Source organism: Triturus cristatus, chromosome 11, assembly GCF_964204655.1.
Source record: "Triturus cristatus chromosome 11, aTriCri1.1, whole genome shotgun sequence".
Lineage (NCBI taxonomy): Eukaryota > Metazoa > Chordata > Amphibia > Caudata > Salamandridae > Triturus > Triturus cristatus.
In genome coordinates, this window is record NC_140594.1 from 994,653,385 (window position 1) to 994,670,720 (window position 17,336).

General features: G+C 44.7%; 1 protein-coding gene across 3 annotated transcripts in view; it reads left to right on the plus strand.

Annotated features, from left to right (window-relative positions):
• The window catches only part of RNF13 (ring finger protein 13), a 272,427-nt gene that overhangs the window by 90,168 nt on the left and 164,923 nt on the right, over window positions 1-17,336 (plus strand). The gene's annotated exons all lie outside the window — the stretch shown is intronic.

The window sequence follows — 17,336 nt, forward strand, 5'->3', positions numbered from 1 at the left end:
ATGCCCTTTCAACCCATGCACAGGTTTTCCTTTAAAGGGTCTTCCTACCAAAGGTTGCGACCCCCTCTGACATTAGAGTGTCGGTCACTCTGGCAGTGTTTTTGCTCTGCCTCACCGCTTGAAGGAGGAAGGTCAAGAGAGACTTTTCTTGCCTTGACCTGATGAGGATACTGAACTTTTAAATTGATCGCATATATGGCCATCATGTTGATGATCAGCATTTTGTGGGGTTTTCTGGTGCAAAGAAAGGCTAGGTGATGCAAATGAGGACCCTGTCAAGGTGGATAATCTTCTGCGTCAAAATCTGCTACGCACTGTCCAAGAAGCAGCCCCCCTATAGACATGTCCCACCACGGTCAAAGGCTACAACACCAGCTTTGGCAAGAAGGTTACCTGTTCTAGACATCTGCCAGGCTGCGACTTGGGCGACTATACATACTTGCAAGAAACTAACTTTACCCAACATATAGAGCTCTAAACTTAGATAAGGCGGGGAATGGATACTCCCAAGTGTGTCAGTGAGGCCGCAGTTGTGATCAGCCTACTCCCATAAACACATTCCTCTTGCTGGATGGTGGTGGACTCTGTGCTTCTCACTTTAGTCACTCTTTTCCTTCCGCAAGGAGTGTGTCCACGTGTTTTAGAATGCATTTGGAATACTCCGGTGAAGGGGTGTGCCCACATTCATCTGATTTGCTGTCTCCTGAGTAGTTTTGTCACATACTGAAGGGCTCTTCCTTTGTGCAGGGTGTTGTGGGAGAGTTACTGATAAAGCACCAATGCATTTTCTCCATAGTCTGTGATTCAGATTTCCACGCCTCCCACAGGATTCTATCTTTCACAGCTGATGACCACTACGCCAGGATATCTCTCATCGAACCCCTTGTTTGGTTCTTGGAGCTCTCCCTCTGTGGGCCCTCGCAGTAGGTATTGCAAAGTCTGTGCTTTCTCGGGGGATATGGAACAGCAGTTTTCAATGTCCCCATTTTCCCTGTGCACCATAATACTTTTTTCAAGACCGTTGCATTTGTCTTTGCAACCCCTCAGTGCCTCCATCATCACAGCGAGGGTAGTGGTGGTGTCATCCATTGCAGATTTCAAATTCTCACTAGTGTCTTTATTGGTGCGTACCCCATCACAGATCGCCTGAATGTCTTAGGTAACCTCACTCATCACGGTCGACATCCCAGTTCTGAGTAACTGCAACTTTTAAGCAAAAGTTTTACTTACTTTCTGTTATATGTTTGATAGACAGGGGAGCAAGTTATCTTTGGTGGGTATTGATTGTTAATTTTTTTGCTAGCCATCTCTGCTCTGGGCCACAGCCAAGATCTTGTTGAGGTTGTTAGCTGTCCCTCTCACCCCCACTTCTGTCCCAGCAAGATCAAACGTTACTTTTTTCCTTTCAGTCTCTAATCTCCTTGTGGTTGTGGCCTGAGCAGTAGATTTCCAGACCGTCCCAGCAACATCTGTTCCAGCAGATGACTTGCAGTAATGCGTCCCTTTAGTTCCTTGATGCTGCACTTCCATAGATGTCTGGTCTGTCGGACCTGCTCGCCACCTTGCTATCCAGTGCTTAATTTGTAATAAAAAAAAAAAAAAAAGTGCCAGGGCCCTTGTAAGGAGACCACTGCAGCATGCACCACCCATTGCCCCAGCCAGTGCTGCCAATGCCATACCAATACAACTACTGACCATCAGACTCACAATTTCAGACTATTCCATGCCCCTAAAGCTTTAAAAAGGGCATGGGCAGTAGGTATTAGTCCTTTTTAATGGATATTTAATTAATTAACAACTGTTGTTGGGTTCATCTTTAAATTAGATAGACAGCGCCACCTTATGGCAAACTGTCATACGTTCCGGTGTTGACTATTAAGTGCCGGTGTCGAGCACTGGAAGCCACCGTCTCAAATTAAGCACTGCGTGCTATCTTGCCAGTCATATAGATTATCAAGCCTCCATCTTTTAGTTGATATTAACATTCAGCATCTCTCTCCCCTAGCTTTCACATCTTGGGTACCACTGGCACCACATACAACCCCTTTGTGGTGTTCCGGTACATTTGTCACCGTTGTGAATTAACATGGGAGGAGCCACATCTCTGAGTCTTCACCACCCTTCTGGGTACTCACTTCTCCCCACTCTAAGGCCGACTCATCTCTGCCTACCCCCAGGATGTAGGCCAGTGACGTCAACTCTGTCTCGTGGTCCGCTAGTCCCATTATGGCTGTGCTTCAAATCCGCTCTCAACGGCAGCATGGACGTACCTCCGTACTCCATGTGCCAATGAAATATAACACATCGCTGACCGTCGCAAATCAGCCACATCTGAGTGTTTGGACGGTGCCTGACACTGGAACATACTTGTGTCTCTGAAACTAGCCATGCACCTGGAGGCTATTGCTTCTTGGGCGTATCAGGACATAGGATCCAGGAAATAGACAGGCGGCTAATCGGCTCTGTATGTTCTATGGTTGAAGTTGTGCCTCAAGCCCATGTCCCTGTCGTTTGTTCAGATGTTGCGGCCATAGGCTAACCTGCTAGTCTTCATCCATGGAAAGTAAAGACAGTGAAACCTCCTTGATTTATTGAAGAGTCCATAGAAGAAACATGTGCTTGGCTTTAAAATGGATGGGGTGGGGTGGAGCAATATCGCAGCTTATAATAACTTGCAGAAATGGAAGGCAGTATTTTTGACTACCCCTCACCTCTGGAGCACCTTACAACCATAATGCCTCCATAGGTACAGTGGATCTCAACTGGAGTTACCCCATTCTTAATGTATCCCGGCAGTGGTTCGCTTACACCCCTTACACAGAAGATGTTAGGTGGCCCAGGCATAGCAGACTACACATGGTGTGGCGGCTAGTAGTCGATCTCATAATGATGTGCATAGAAAGGTTTGTACCCGATAGCTGTATATCAGCTACCAACAACCAATAGTTGTGCCTTGACCTGGGCCTGAAGATGCTAGGCTACGATAGTAAAAAGGTGTATCCCTTTGGGTGTACCCATTCAGGCCATATTCACTTGAACATCCAAAAGCACAGAGAACATCTCTCGTGGAACTTGCAGTATGACTTTCCTGCACAGGAAAATATTGATGGTTGGTCAGAATGAGAACAAGATGAGCAGGGTGGCACATGGCTTTTGCACCACACGCTTCCACTCTCTGAACTTTCCATTGCTGTCACCTCCAGCTGGGTCAGGGCTGTGGGAAGACTGGGTGATTTTAAAGTAGCGCAGTAGGACTTTCATTATGATGCACTACGTAAAGTAACCCCGACTAAACCAATGGACTGCATAGTTCTGCGATCTACATTTCTATAAAAAATGTAATTGAACTTTCCATGTAATATGAAGTGTTTACATATTTATTTTTTCAATAACAAATGTTATTGGTATTTTTTCCAGTACTCTTGGCCCATGAGGCCCATTACATACATATTGCATAAGTGTCAACAAAGGCCTAATGAAATAATAGAACGTTAAAAACCAACTTTGGCTCAGGCGGTAGTGTTTACATATTTTTAATAGCAATTTGTTATGTGACTGGTCTTACTGGAAAGCCATTCAAAGTGGGAAGGCAGGCGGACACAGCGCTTTCATGAATACATCCAAACAAAGGTCCTGATTCACAAATTGCACTTTGTAGTACATTTTGTGGTACTACAAAACTTGCTACATAGAGCTATTCACAAACTGCACTTTTGTAGTGACTTATACTTTTGTAGTAAGTCTCTACCTCTATTATCTTCTTTTCGGAGGGTGTTGCAGACTAGTGGTTGGCGATGTGCAGTGCTGTTTTACTACAAAAGTGTAAGTTACTTCAAAAATGCAGTTTGTGTATTCTGAAAAGTGTAAACTTCCACAAACATCTAGGTGACCTTTGCGAATCAGGACTAGTGTATGTTTGTTCCTGTTCACATTGTTGTCCTAGGGAAACTCCCTATGCTGTCCACTGCTGCCATTCACAATGCCTGTGTACAAGGGACGGTGTGCTGGTATACCAAACTAGACAAATAAAGGTTTTTTTACAAGCTCAAAGTAGTGTTTCTGTTTGTGTTTTGTCCTTTTTAGATCATACGTTCAAAACTATAAGTTTGAAAAAAAAAATATTTTTAAAAACCTAATTTGAAAAATTATTTTAAAAAAGTTTGAAGAACTAATTATCAGACATGATCTTTAGTAAAAACAGGGATATGTGGTAAGGCAATTTACAGGGGTAGGGCAAGGGTTGTGAAAAGATTAAGTTTGTGGATAAGGATAGGCTTGGTGAAAGGAATAGGCAATAGTTGAGAATTAGTGTAAGACGGTGTTTCCCAAATATTCTAGAATCACAACCCAATTTTCAGAACAAACCTTTGTGACCAACCTAGCTTTAATGGACACGAGGCTCGCGATTTTTTTAAATTAACAAAAGCGTTGTGTGGTCGCGCACCGTCATTTACATACAGCACGTTTTCTATTAAATTGGCCACTAAATTTGCACAGACATACAGTTCTACTGATAAAACCATATGGCACACAAATTATTATTTTGGGAAATCTGGTTTCGGTGAATATTTATCATTTGAGCATCACCACGCTAAGAGTTGTGATTTGTTTTGATCCTATTAAAATATTACTGCTGAATGTGTACAGTTAATTTACAGCTACTTATATTTTGTTGTATGTTACAAAAAATGGCATCTTGCAGCTTTTCCTTTCACACTTCATTTACCCCTGCAAGATTGTCACTTGATTAACTTTACTTTTCTTTCTCTGCCTGTAAATGAGGAGTTTGTAAACACCAATTCCCATGATAAAAAAATAAGCAGCAATTTGTCAGAAAATATAGTCTGACATTAGACATCTGTCTTTGAAGCACAGTGAATGTGACAAAATAAAGACAGAATTTGAGAAGACATCTTTATTTATTGCTTGGACTTTAACAACTCATGAAAAATGTTGCGATACACAGTTTGGTAAAGGTTGGTGTAAGAGATAGTCCTTAGGCTAGGTTTGGGGTAGGGATACAGAAAAAGTAGGTTTAGGGTAAAGGAGAGGGTTAAGGATAGGGACAGGAATGGCCATTAGGTGAGAATTACTGTACAAGATAGGCTGGGGTCAGGGTAGGGTTAAGGTTAGGATCAGTGGGATCTATACATTTGAGTATGTAGCAAGTGTAAAGGAATGGGTGTGTTAATGTTTTTATTATTAAGGTCATGGCTGGGGTCAGAAAGGTAAGGAAATGGGTGTGGTTTGAAGGTTAAGGTCCGGATACTTTATAGCTGGTAGAAAGCAATGAAGGTATTCTTAGGGTTAGATGACGGCATGTACAGGTAGGTAAGGGGCGTGAGAGTAAGGGTTATGGCTAGTGTTAGAAATCGGGACTCTAGTTGTCAGAGGTATGCACCCTGTCCAAGTAGGGACCACAGTACTAGTCAGGGTAAGTCAACACAATCCTAATGATTCTGTGCTCACCCTGTGGTAGTTTGGGACAGAGCAGTCAAGCTTAACTTAGAAGGCAATGTGTAAAGTATTTGTTCAATAACGCATACAACAACAAAGTAACTACACCACAAAAAGACTCCACAACAGTTTAGAACAAGCATTTGCAGTACAATAGGTCTTGCAATTGAAAGACTTTCGGCTATTGTAAATGGCAATGCCTTTTGTTCACGTGTTTAGAAAACTAATACATAAATAAAAAGCATTGTCATTTACAATGCCAATAGCTAAACTCTGGACCTAGACCTCGGAGGAGTGGTGGGGGTGGGCAAGTGGGAGGGGTGAGATGGTGTTGGACACAGCATGGGAGATCCATGAGATAAGGGAGTACGGAGTACTAGCCACTGGCAGCCGCACTCCTTTATGTGCAAAATGCGTGCCTCCCCACTCCAGGCGTGCTGCTGCCATTGGCTAGCACTCTGGTAAAAACAAAAGATGGCGGCCGCTATAGTTAAAGCAGACTCCTGTGGCAAAACAAATAAAGCGTGGGTGTGGACCGCGTTGGCAACCTAAATAAAGAAAGGAGCGCGACCGCTATAGTGAAAGTGAACCGCTCTGCCAAGGTAAATAAAGAAAGGAGCTCGGCCGCTATACTTTAAGCTGACCTCTCTGGCAAATAAAATAAATAAAGAAGCACGGTCGCTATAGTTAGAGCGAACCGCCATTACTAATTAAAATATGAAAGTGGGCAACATGCTGTGTTGTAGGAAAGCATGTTGTGGGTGGAATAGGGGAAAATCATTAAAGAAAAGAGTGCTCACAGACTAGATAAAGCAGACCGTGTAACAACACAAGTAAAAAGTCCAGTGTTTATGGGAGGTTACAAATGCAGACAAGGCGGTACTACGGAGGGACAAATAAGACTATTCATGAATCAAAAGCAACAATTTAGAAAGGACAGTAACAGGAGCCAATTGAAAAGATGGGCAGGAAATGTGCAAAGCTTCAAGTCCATCCCTGAATACAGCATGCCTCGCAGAGCAGCCCATTTGCTGCCCAGGCTAGTCCTAAAAATGAATATTTATCTGAGTAAAACAAGTCCAAAACTATAAAAATCCATCAAGTTGAAGTCTAGTTATTGAATGTCGAAGAAATAAAAGCAATAAGGTGCTTAGAAGCAGGTAGCACTAAAAAGGTAACCGGTTACTTCAGGTCATGATGGACTGGTGCAAATCTAAAGGTCCGGCCGACTGCGATGGTGTGCGGGCCGGCTACAAGGATTCACTCGGGCCAGCTGAACACAGTACCTTTTGATCCCGGGGTGCAGTCTGCGCCCGAGGCTTTGCGTCTATTCCAAGAGGCTGTCAGCTGTGTGGTGAGGCTTTGCTAGGCTTCACGCTGCTTATCATCTGATTTGGCAGATACTCAGGTGCAGAACCCAATTCTGAGGCCTATAACTTGAAGCAGGCACCTCAGGCAAGGGTAGGACTCACAGGAGGCAGAGTCCGACAGCACAAGCAGAACTGCCGGCAGTCTTTTGTGTCCCTGAAACTTCAGAAACAGGAGGCAAACTAACCTTGGAGATCACTTTGGAGGGAAGGCAGAGTCCAGCTCTCCTTCCAGCAGCGTGAGAGAGCAGCAGGCCACAGAGCAACAAGCAGAAACACAGTCCTTTCAGAAAAACAGTCCAGTTGAGTCCTTTGCACAGCACCACAATTCTTCTGACAGAGATTTGATGTCGATCCAGATGTTTCTGATTTGATAGGGCCAAAGACCCAGTACTTATATCCAAATGGGCTTTGATGTGAGGGAAACTTCAAAGAGTGGATTTGAAGTGCACCAGTATCCCTTTCAATCCCAGCCCTCACTACAGACGACCAGTGGGGGGTTATCAGTCTTTTGTATGGGGTCAGGCCACTACCTTTTGAAGGGTGCGGGTGAGTGCCTTCCTCTTATCTGCCCAGGAAGACCCATCAGAATGCACATGAATGCAGATGGGTGCTAAATCGCACCCAGCCCTTTCCTGTGACTGTATAGAAGGAATGCACAAAGGGATCTGTCACCTAGCCCAGACGTGCATTAGAGACTGATTAGGCTGTAAGGCACACAAAGCAGTACGAGCAGAGACATGTCCACTTTCGGTAAGTGGCATTTCTAAAATAGTAATGTTAAATCTTACTTTACCAGTGAAGAGAATATATCATTATCATTCCAAAGTTAGGAAACATGAAAAAGCCACTCATTTCTGATTATGAATATCAGCTTAAAGGTATTTTAAGGAATTCCTAATTCTAGCTTATGAAAGGAGGAGAACTCACAGCAGTGAAAAACGATATTTAGCTGTTGGTCACTACTAGGACATGTAAAATACAGAAGTACATGGCCTTCCTTTTGCTAACATACCGCCCTGCCCTTTGGGTTACCAAGGGCCTTCTTTAGGGGTGGCTTATATGTAACAAAAGGGGTGTTTAAGGCTTGGCAGTAACCTGCACACACACGGGTACTGCAGTGGCAGGCCTGAGACCTGGTTAAGGGACTAAATGTGTGGGTGGCACACTCAGTGCTGCAGGACCACTAGTAACAATAAATGTACAGGCGCCAGGCACATGTAGTGCCACTTTACTAGGGACCTGTAAGGAAATAAAAAATGCCAATTGGGAATGAGACAATGTTGCTATGTTTATGGGAGGGGGCACAAGCACTTATTAGCAGTAGTAAAGTGCATAGACTCCTAAAACCTGCAAAAACAAGTTCAGGAAAATGGAGGGAGGCAAGCAGAATGTTGGGGGAAAACCACCCTATGGATGTCTTGTCTTACAGCTAGTGTAAAGGTCAGTGTGTGGACTCACTAGTGGACTCACTAGTGGAGTCTAACTTTAGGGCAAAAGGCTGATGTTTAAGCATTTAATCGAAACGGTAGACTCCAGTGAGTGCCAGATTTCGACCTTTAAATTGTTAAACTTAACGGAAAACAAATACATATTAGATTTCATACTAACAGTATAACACTTGTAATTTAAGATTTTAGGCTTTTTAATTTAAACAACTGGTTTTTATCCTGAATTTAGGAACAGTGGGAACTGTGCTAAGCATCCCACTGACCAATGCTATCATACTTGAATAAATGCATCAAAGTGCAGAATCAGGAAACGGCACTTTTATCTTCCTAAACATGCCAGTGTAGCTATGTGTCCACTAGAGGGAGCAGCTGCATCTTTTATCTAAAAGGTTGATTAGAGTCAATGTTGCATGTGTAAACCAATTTAAGGTTCCTTATTGTAGTTATTTCAAATACCTTTGTTTGAAGCAGGGGTATTCACAAACGTTTAATAAGGTGCCGCAAGTTGGTTTTAGAGGCTGACCGGGGCTGCGTTGATGTTGAGAGTGGAGGAAGGGGGAGACAACAACCATAGAAGCAATGTAAGATTGAAAGTATAACACATGTATGTCCTCTTGTGACTCCAATTCTGCCCATTTAAAGCACTGACTTAAAGCAAGATGGCTAGAACGTTTTATTCAGAAAAATGAAATGAAAAAGATGTTGGATTTTATGACGTGTTCTGTAAGCCTCAACAGGAATATGCAGGCTTGGGAGGTAAATGTAATGGGGCTACTTGAGGTATTCCCTGAAGAGATTTAATATTTACTAGCAACACATAGCTTTTTTGTTAAGAAAGTCACCTACCCCCATGATTCAAAGTGTCCAGGCTTGAAAATCAAATAGAAAAGGGAGTTGTTTTTTTAAACACAACACAATTTTTAATTGTATAAATGTCACCATCCTTTCATGAAAAATCTTTCATCCAGCTTCAATATAAACATAGGTTTCCACAGGCCCACTCAGCCCTCTGTCTAAATCCCAGTGTAACATTCTTCCCAGGAGACCTATGTAAAGGGATCTGCCCTTCGATGTAAACATCCTTCAGGAACTCCACGTGTAAGGCATTTACGACGCAGATCTGAGGAATTTGATCCACCTATTTGTGCCCCCAGAGCTTGTTAGTATAACGGTCCTCACCAGCTCGGTTCGCTCAATGCAGTGACGGGCGTTATGAGTGTTGTAGTCCACAAGCCTTTTCCAAGTCTACTAGGCGGATTGCCTCATAGAACTGTCAGCGCCAGAGGGCCTCCATCAATGCTTGAGAGAGAGAGTGACGTCAGACCCAGTCTCATCGTCATCATCGGACGTTGTTGTGTGTAATAGCAGCGCACAGCAGCAACTGCCTCTCCCCTAAAGATGTGCACCTGCTGGAGTGTGTTAACCATGTAGGAATGGTAGCCAGTGATTCAAACCTGTATTCCATGTATGCCCGAAACATTTCTGGCTTTCCTAAGCTTTAAAGGTAAGACTAGTAACTCAATGTAGAGCCGCCTTTGCAAATGTTAAAACTCATGTTCGAGGCATACGAGCTGTAGATTGTATACTTTAGCATAGATCGCCATCTGGTGTTGGGCTCGGATGTTTGCAGTTTGTTTTTGTCGAAGAAGTCTCTGTTAGTCACAAGATAGGTGACAGTGGGCATGAGCATCGACTCCATCCCCAGATTGTTTTTTTCCGTCATCGGGTTCGGATGTGACTTGCTGCGCTCCGGGTCGGTGTCGTTATCGAACACCCCCTTCAACGCGCAATCACTTACCACTCTACGGTATTGTCTCAAGCGCATTTCCCTTTCTCGATGCGCATCTTCTACGATCGAAAAAACTTTGATAAACTTCGATGCGGGCCGTTGGGCCTACCCGCGCCGATCACAACGGAAGTTGATGGAATGGACTCCCTTCAAGAAATGCCCCCAGTGTGGTGCTAAATTCCCACACTCTGACCTACACCCAGTATGTAATCTTTGCCTCTCTCCAGAACACAGAGAGGATACCTGTGAGGCTTGTCTATCTTTCAAGTCCAAGAAGACCATTTGTGATCGTCGGGCTCAATGCCACGAAATGTCCCGAGGAAGCGGCTGCATTCCGGACATCTTCCATCCAGGCCCGACAACCTTCAGGAACAAGCCCAGGAGGAACAGGTCTCAGTCTCTGAAGCAGATGACTCCGACGTCGAAGACGCAGTCACCCCAGCTCAGCGGACCGTGAGTACCGAGACCCCTGCCCCACCCAAGCCCATACCAAAGGCTCCGGTAGGACCTTCGCCACAAGGCCCAGGTCCACACCTGTTGAATATTTCAAATGCCCCGCCCTCAGGCCCGGCTATGAAAGTCAAAGGCAAGCCTTCTGGCTCGGGCTCGAGCCAACCACACTCCGGTCCCGAGAAAACACTTCTGGCACCGAAATCCGAGCCCTCCGATACCCCACGCCCTTCTCCATCGGCACCGGAAAACCCTCCGGCGCCTAACAGTCGAAGGACAAACCCTCGGAGTCGAAGCAAAAAGATAAAAAACTTTGATCCGAAGAACTTTTTGTACCGGATCCAAACCAGAAAACAATTTATATCCATCCAAAGACTGGTCATATTCTTTCCGCACAACCTAAAAAGAGGAAACTGGACCATTTTCACAACTTACCAGTTCCTGCCAAAAAAATTGACATGGGCACTAATACCTCTCCACCCCTCCACCTCCTCTTCCACCTACTGATCCCAATCTACTGATCTCTCCAGAACACACTTTTCAACGTTCACAACCAGAGGATAGTGATGATGGAGACGGGGACGGACAAGGGGATGATAATATAGATCCACAACAAGATCATGATGATCACTCACAGGAGCCAGATCCATGGACAGACTGTAATACAGATTCTGACTTAACAGACCCAGATCTTTATCCCTCTAAATCATCTCCACCAGACGATAATATAGGTTTTGCCCAACAAATCAATAGGGCTGCAACATATCACAGAGTAAATTTACATTCAGACCCTGTAGAGGAGGATTTTCTCTTAGAAACCTTTGCTCAGCCACAAAAAACCTCACATGTCCTACCAATATTAAAAGGTCTAATTAAACACGCACCAGAAGTGTTTAAAGACCCTGTTAGGTCTAGGGTTCTTAACCCAAGGATAGACAAAAAATACAAAGAAGCTCCTAGTGATCCCATATACATTAAGGGTCAGTTTCCCTTAGATTCCCTGGTGGTAGCTAATGCATGTAAAAGGGCCAACTCTCAGGGATCAGGTGACACTCCGCCCCCACATCAGGCAAACGCATGGCGTCTCAAGCTGCAAACTATTGGAAAATAGCCGACACACAAGCTCTCTTGGCAAGGTACGATAGGGCTCACTATGATGAGCTGGAGAAGCTCATTCAATACCTACCAGAGCAATACAAAGACTAGGCCAATGACCTTATATAGGAAGGCAAATTAATCACGAACACATCAATCAAATGTGCTCTAGATGCAGCGGACACCGCGCAGTCAATACTAGCACATTGTTACGCAGGCATGCTTGGCTCAGGATATCTAGATTTAAACAAGCGGTGCAAACCAGTATCCTTAATCAGCCCTTTGGCCCTGCAGTGGACACATCTTTAGAGAAGATGAAGAAGGACACGGAAACTGCCAAGTCTGTGGGAGCCTTGCAGTTATCTGCTTTTGAGGCTCCTTTCGACGCTCCTTCTATAGGGCTGGCTCTAAAACCAACACACCAGCGCACCCATCCTCATCCTATAAAAGCCCCAATCAGAGCTCTTTTTCCAAAGGATACTTTAGGGGAGGTTACATAGGAAACAACAGCAAGGGTAGAGGCCGGGGTAATAACACCCGCTGCTCCCCTACCACCGAGCACTGACTTCCCTGCGCTTCCTTTCGACCATTCCACACCTTTCACAGTTCCTACCTGTCTGGAATTCCATCACTACAGACAGGTGGGTAAGACAAACTATCCAGTATGCTTACTGCCTGGAACTCACATCCAGCCCCCCACACATTCCTCTCAAACACCGTCCAATGTCCCCAGAACATTTGACTCTCCTCAACAGGAAATTCTGTCTTTACTGCACAAAAACGCAATAGAACCAGTCCCCTTACCCCAACAGGGCACAGGGGTTTATTCACTCTACTTTCTAATTCCAAAAAAGGATGGCTCTTTCAGGCCAATATTAGACCTCAGACCCCTAAACTTCTACATCCAATCAGACCACTTCCACATGGTCACTCTCCAACAGAGGCTCCCACTACTTCAACAAGGCGACCTCCTCTCCACTCTGGATCTAAAGGACCCCTACTTTCATATTCCCATTCACCCCTCTCTCAGAAAGTATTTCAGTTTCATGGTGGACGGACAACATTATAAGTTGAAAGTCCTTCCATTCGGAGTAACCACGGCACCCAGAGTCTTCACCAAATGCCTCGAAGTGGTAGCAGCTCATTTAAGAAGGAAACACATCCATGTGTTACCTTATTTGGACGACTGGCTCATAAAAGCCAAATCTCACAACAGTTGTGTACAGCGCACACACAAAACTATCCGCTTCACGACTTGGGTTTCACATTAAACCTCGACAAGTCTCACCTTCAACCATCCAACATACACCAGTATCTAGGGGCTACTCTAGACACTCGAAAGCTCTAGCATACCCCAATCCAGGCAGGATTCACTCCATGCAGGCTCTAATATAAAAATTTCGGCCTCCGCACTCGTTGCCAGCGCGAGTGTTTATGCAGTTAATCAGGATGATGGTCTCTTGCATCCTCATCATCCCTTATGCAAGACTCCAGATGCGTCCCTTGCAGGAATGCTTAGCACATCAGTGGAACCAGGCTCAAGGTCAGCTGACAGATCTTGTGTTGGTGGACAGCCGCACACATCGCTCTCTGCAGTGGTGGAATGCACAAAACCTTTCAGAAGGGCAGCCGTTCCTCGACCCGGTTCCACAAATAATACTAACAGACGCGTCGCTCACCGGCTGGGGAGCTCATCTACAAAGTCAAACTGTTCCGGGCTTATGGACCCCTCAACAGAAACAACTCCACATAAATCACCTGGAGTTACTAGCAATCTTTTTAGCACTAAAGTCTTTCCAACTTTTGCTACTAGGCAAAGCTGTCCTAATACGTACAGACAACATGACAGCAATGTATTACATTCAAAAGCAGGGGGGGACACACTCTCTCCAACTCTCACGCCTAGCGCAAACTATATGGAGATGGGCTATTCCTCAAAAGATATACCTCCTGGTGGAACATCTCCCGGGAGTACACAATCAGATTGCTGATCTGCTCAGTCGACAAACACAACATATCCACGAATGGAAACTTCATCCTCAAGTTCTTCTTTCATTCTTTCAATTGTGCGGTCACCCAGACCTAGATCTGTTCGCGACACATCACAACGTAAAATGCCCAAACTTTGCCTTCAGGTATCCACACCCATTGTCGAAAGGCAATGTGCTATGGATGAACTGGTCAGGAAAATTTGCTTATGCTTTTCCGCCTCTCCTGCTCATTCCGTTAGTGGTTCGGAAACTCAAACAGCATTCCCTCACAATGATCCTAGTTGCTCCAACATGGACCCGACAACCATGGTTCACAACCCTCTATCAGTAGTTCCGTATCAAAAGCTACGCCTCTCACCCAAACTTCTTACACAGAACCATGGAGAGATAAGACATCCAGATCCCAATCAACTCAATCTTGCGCTCTAGCTCCTGAGATCCTAGAGTTTGGCTACCTCAATCGCCCACCAGATTGTATGAATGTCATCAAAGAGGCTAGACATCCTACCACAAGAGCATGCTATGCAGCAAAGTGGAAGTGATTTGTTGTTTATTGTACAAATAATAAAATCAACCCACTAGATGCTTCCATTCAAAACATTATCTGTTATCTCTTGCATCTACAACAATGTACTTTGGCATATACATCTATACGGCTACATCTAGCTGCAATAGCCGCTTACCTCCAAAACACACAACACTTGTTTTTATTTTGAGTTCCTGCTATCAAAGCGTTTATGGAGGACTTAAACGAATAATTCCACCTAGAGTTCCACCTTCCCCAGCTTGGAACCTCAATATTGTCCTTACCAGGCTCATGGGTCCACCATTTGAACCTCTACACAAATATAGTTACAGTTCCTCACTTGGAAGGTAGCCTTCCTGGTAGCTATCACATCCCTCAGAAGAGTTAGTGAACTCCAGGCATTAACCATACAAGAACCATTTTTGCAAATGCATCATAGTAAAGTGGTTCTTGGACCTAACCCAAAATTTCTACCAAAGGTTGTTTCTGCCTTCCACCTTAATCAGTCTGTTGAACTCCCAGTTTTTTTTTCCCTCAACCAGACTCAGTGGCAGAACGTGCTCTAGACGTCAAAAGGGCATTACTATACTACATAGAAAGAACTAAACCTTTTAGAAAGACTAAACAACTCTTTGTATCTTCCTCCCCACCTCACATGGGCAATTCGATTTCAAAAACAGGAATTGCAAGGTGGATTGTTAAGTGCATCCAAATATGCGATCTCAAAGCTAAACGCACCCTAACCATTCTCCCTAGAGCTCATTCCACACACAAACTAGGGGCTTCTATGGCTTTCTTAGGGAACATTCCCCTAGATGTCATCTGCAAAGCAGCAACATGGTCTACACCACACACTTTCACTAAACATTATTGTGTAGATGTGCAAGCAAAGTGTGGGCCAGGCTGTATTGAGGACACTTTTTCAGACCACTGCAACGGATACAGGTTGCCACCGCTAAGAAGGAAAACTGCTATATAGTCTATGCTAAAGTATACAATCTACAGCTCATATGCCTCGAATGGAAAATGCTACTTACCAGTATGCATCTGTTCTTGGCATGTAGAGTTGTATACGCCCACCCACCTCCCCGGATACCTTTATCCATTGCAGTATTATCTTGCTTTGATACATTACACATGGAAATCCTTTTCTACTTTCCTACTAACTCCATCATTACCCTTCATGGCGAAAAACAATCTGGGGATGAAGTCGATGCCCATGCGCACCGTCACCATAAGGAGGAGTCACCTATCTCGTGACTAACAAAGACTTCTTCGACAAAAACAAACTGCAAACATCCAAGCCCAACACCAGATGGCAATCTATGCTAAAGTATACAACTCTACAGCTCTACATGCCAAGAACAGATGCATACTGGTAAGTAGCATTTTCCTTTTCAGCCACATCAAACTTAGAACCAAAAGCTTTTTTCTTTCAAGGATTTTTAGGGCATATTTGTAAATAAGTGAGGGACACCACTTAGCTAAATTAATGATTGTCTTGGGCCAAACTAGTGACATGCTGCCCAGTCTAAGTTTATTCCTGTTATGTTCGTTACACAAAAAGGAGGGGGAAGAGAGACTGAGAAAGCGAGAGACGTAGCATTACTTATGCATCTTAGTGTGTTTTACATCAAAGAGCAAGCAGGCCAGAGTGGATAGTAGGACATGCAGACCCATCACATCTAGTCACAGCCATTCCTGGTAGAAGTCCTCGGTCTAGGAGCTCCTGGGGCACAGCCCTCCAAGTCATGTGTGTGGATATCGGTGACTTTGGCGTCCACCTCTACAGAAATATGATATTAACTTGAACAGGACTAGCATTTCAAGTCAAGATCCCATTCCATGAGTTTCCCATCTATAATGTGTATCTTCAAGAAGGCCGCTGCTTCCGTTCTATCTGAGAAGTGACGGAGTTCTCCCTTACACTCAAATCTTATACAAATTGGTGCACCTATAACAAATCTTTTCCTCTCTGAGTTTTAGTATCATGGGCTTGAAACTCATTTTCACCTATAGTGTTTGAGAAACATCTTGTAACACCTTCCAAGAGCAATCCTGGAAAGAGACCTCATCTAAATAAACTTCTTTACGCCTTCAAGATTTCTTCCTTTTCAGAGTAGTAATGACATTTTACTACGTTGTTTCTGGGCCCCTGGAAGTGCTGCATATGGCAGGCCCCCACCCGATGAACTCTATCCAGTTTAATAATCTTTTGGTCATCCCCCAAGATGGACGAAAACATAGCCTGTGATGAATGCTTTCTGGTCTGGGTCTCTGCATCTACTCTTAGTCCTCAAAGTCAAAGGTTGTTTCGTCTGGATCGGTTTCTGAGTTCTTCAGTTTTTGTCATGGCCTCAAAAAGTTTCTTCCCCGGCGAGTTCTGGATTTGTGCCACAAGTGCTCCCAAGGTCTCCATGACTGTGACTCTGCTGATTCCCTCAAGAATAGTCAAACCGACTGAGTCCACATCGTGCCTTAATTAATAATCTTGGAGTTTAAGTCCACACGGAACTCAAGTAGGGTCTTTTCCATGTTGCTTCTAATAGCTTCCCAGAGTTCTTATATGAGATAGCAAAGGCTCTCCAACGGGTCAGTTTTAGTCATCACCACGGGAGATCAGTTTCCTTCCCTGACCTCTCTCTCGTCGTGTCAGCTGGTGTGCCCCTTTGTAGGGCTCGCCCCTAGCAATGCAGTGCGCAGCACTGCTCGCGCAGGCGAGAGCCCTTTTGTGGAGGGTTCCTAAACGAACCCTGGAATCGCACACGCTTGTGCGATTCCTTTTGGTCCACGGTATTGGCGTTTGTGGTCGTCACTTTTTAGACAGACAGCACGCAATAGGCCAAAGGCGGTCGCGTTGCTCCGCCCATGGCCTATTGGTGTCTGTTACCCGTACACCGACATCTGTTTTCAATTATCGTGCCCAGACACGGGCACGATAATTGAAAACAGATCGCTCGCTGTGGCGTGCGCATGCACCACTCGCGGGATGCAGCCAGAGAGGTCGCTTGTGACGTGGGGGGAGGGGTCACAGAACTTGGGAAAGGGGATAATTCACTGGGCTGACCGTCCCGCATTGCTCCTTTTTGCATGTCCCTTTTCGTTTAAAACTACGTTAAACAATTGCAGTGGGAGCTTACAGATTTTCGTGTGCTGGGGTGTTGCTCGTGGAACAGTTTAGCACAGTTCTGGGCGCTGGATGGAAAGTGC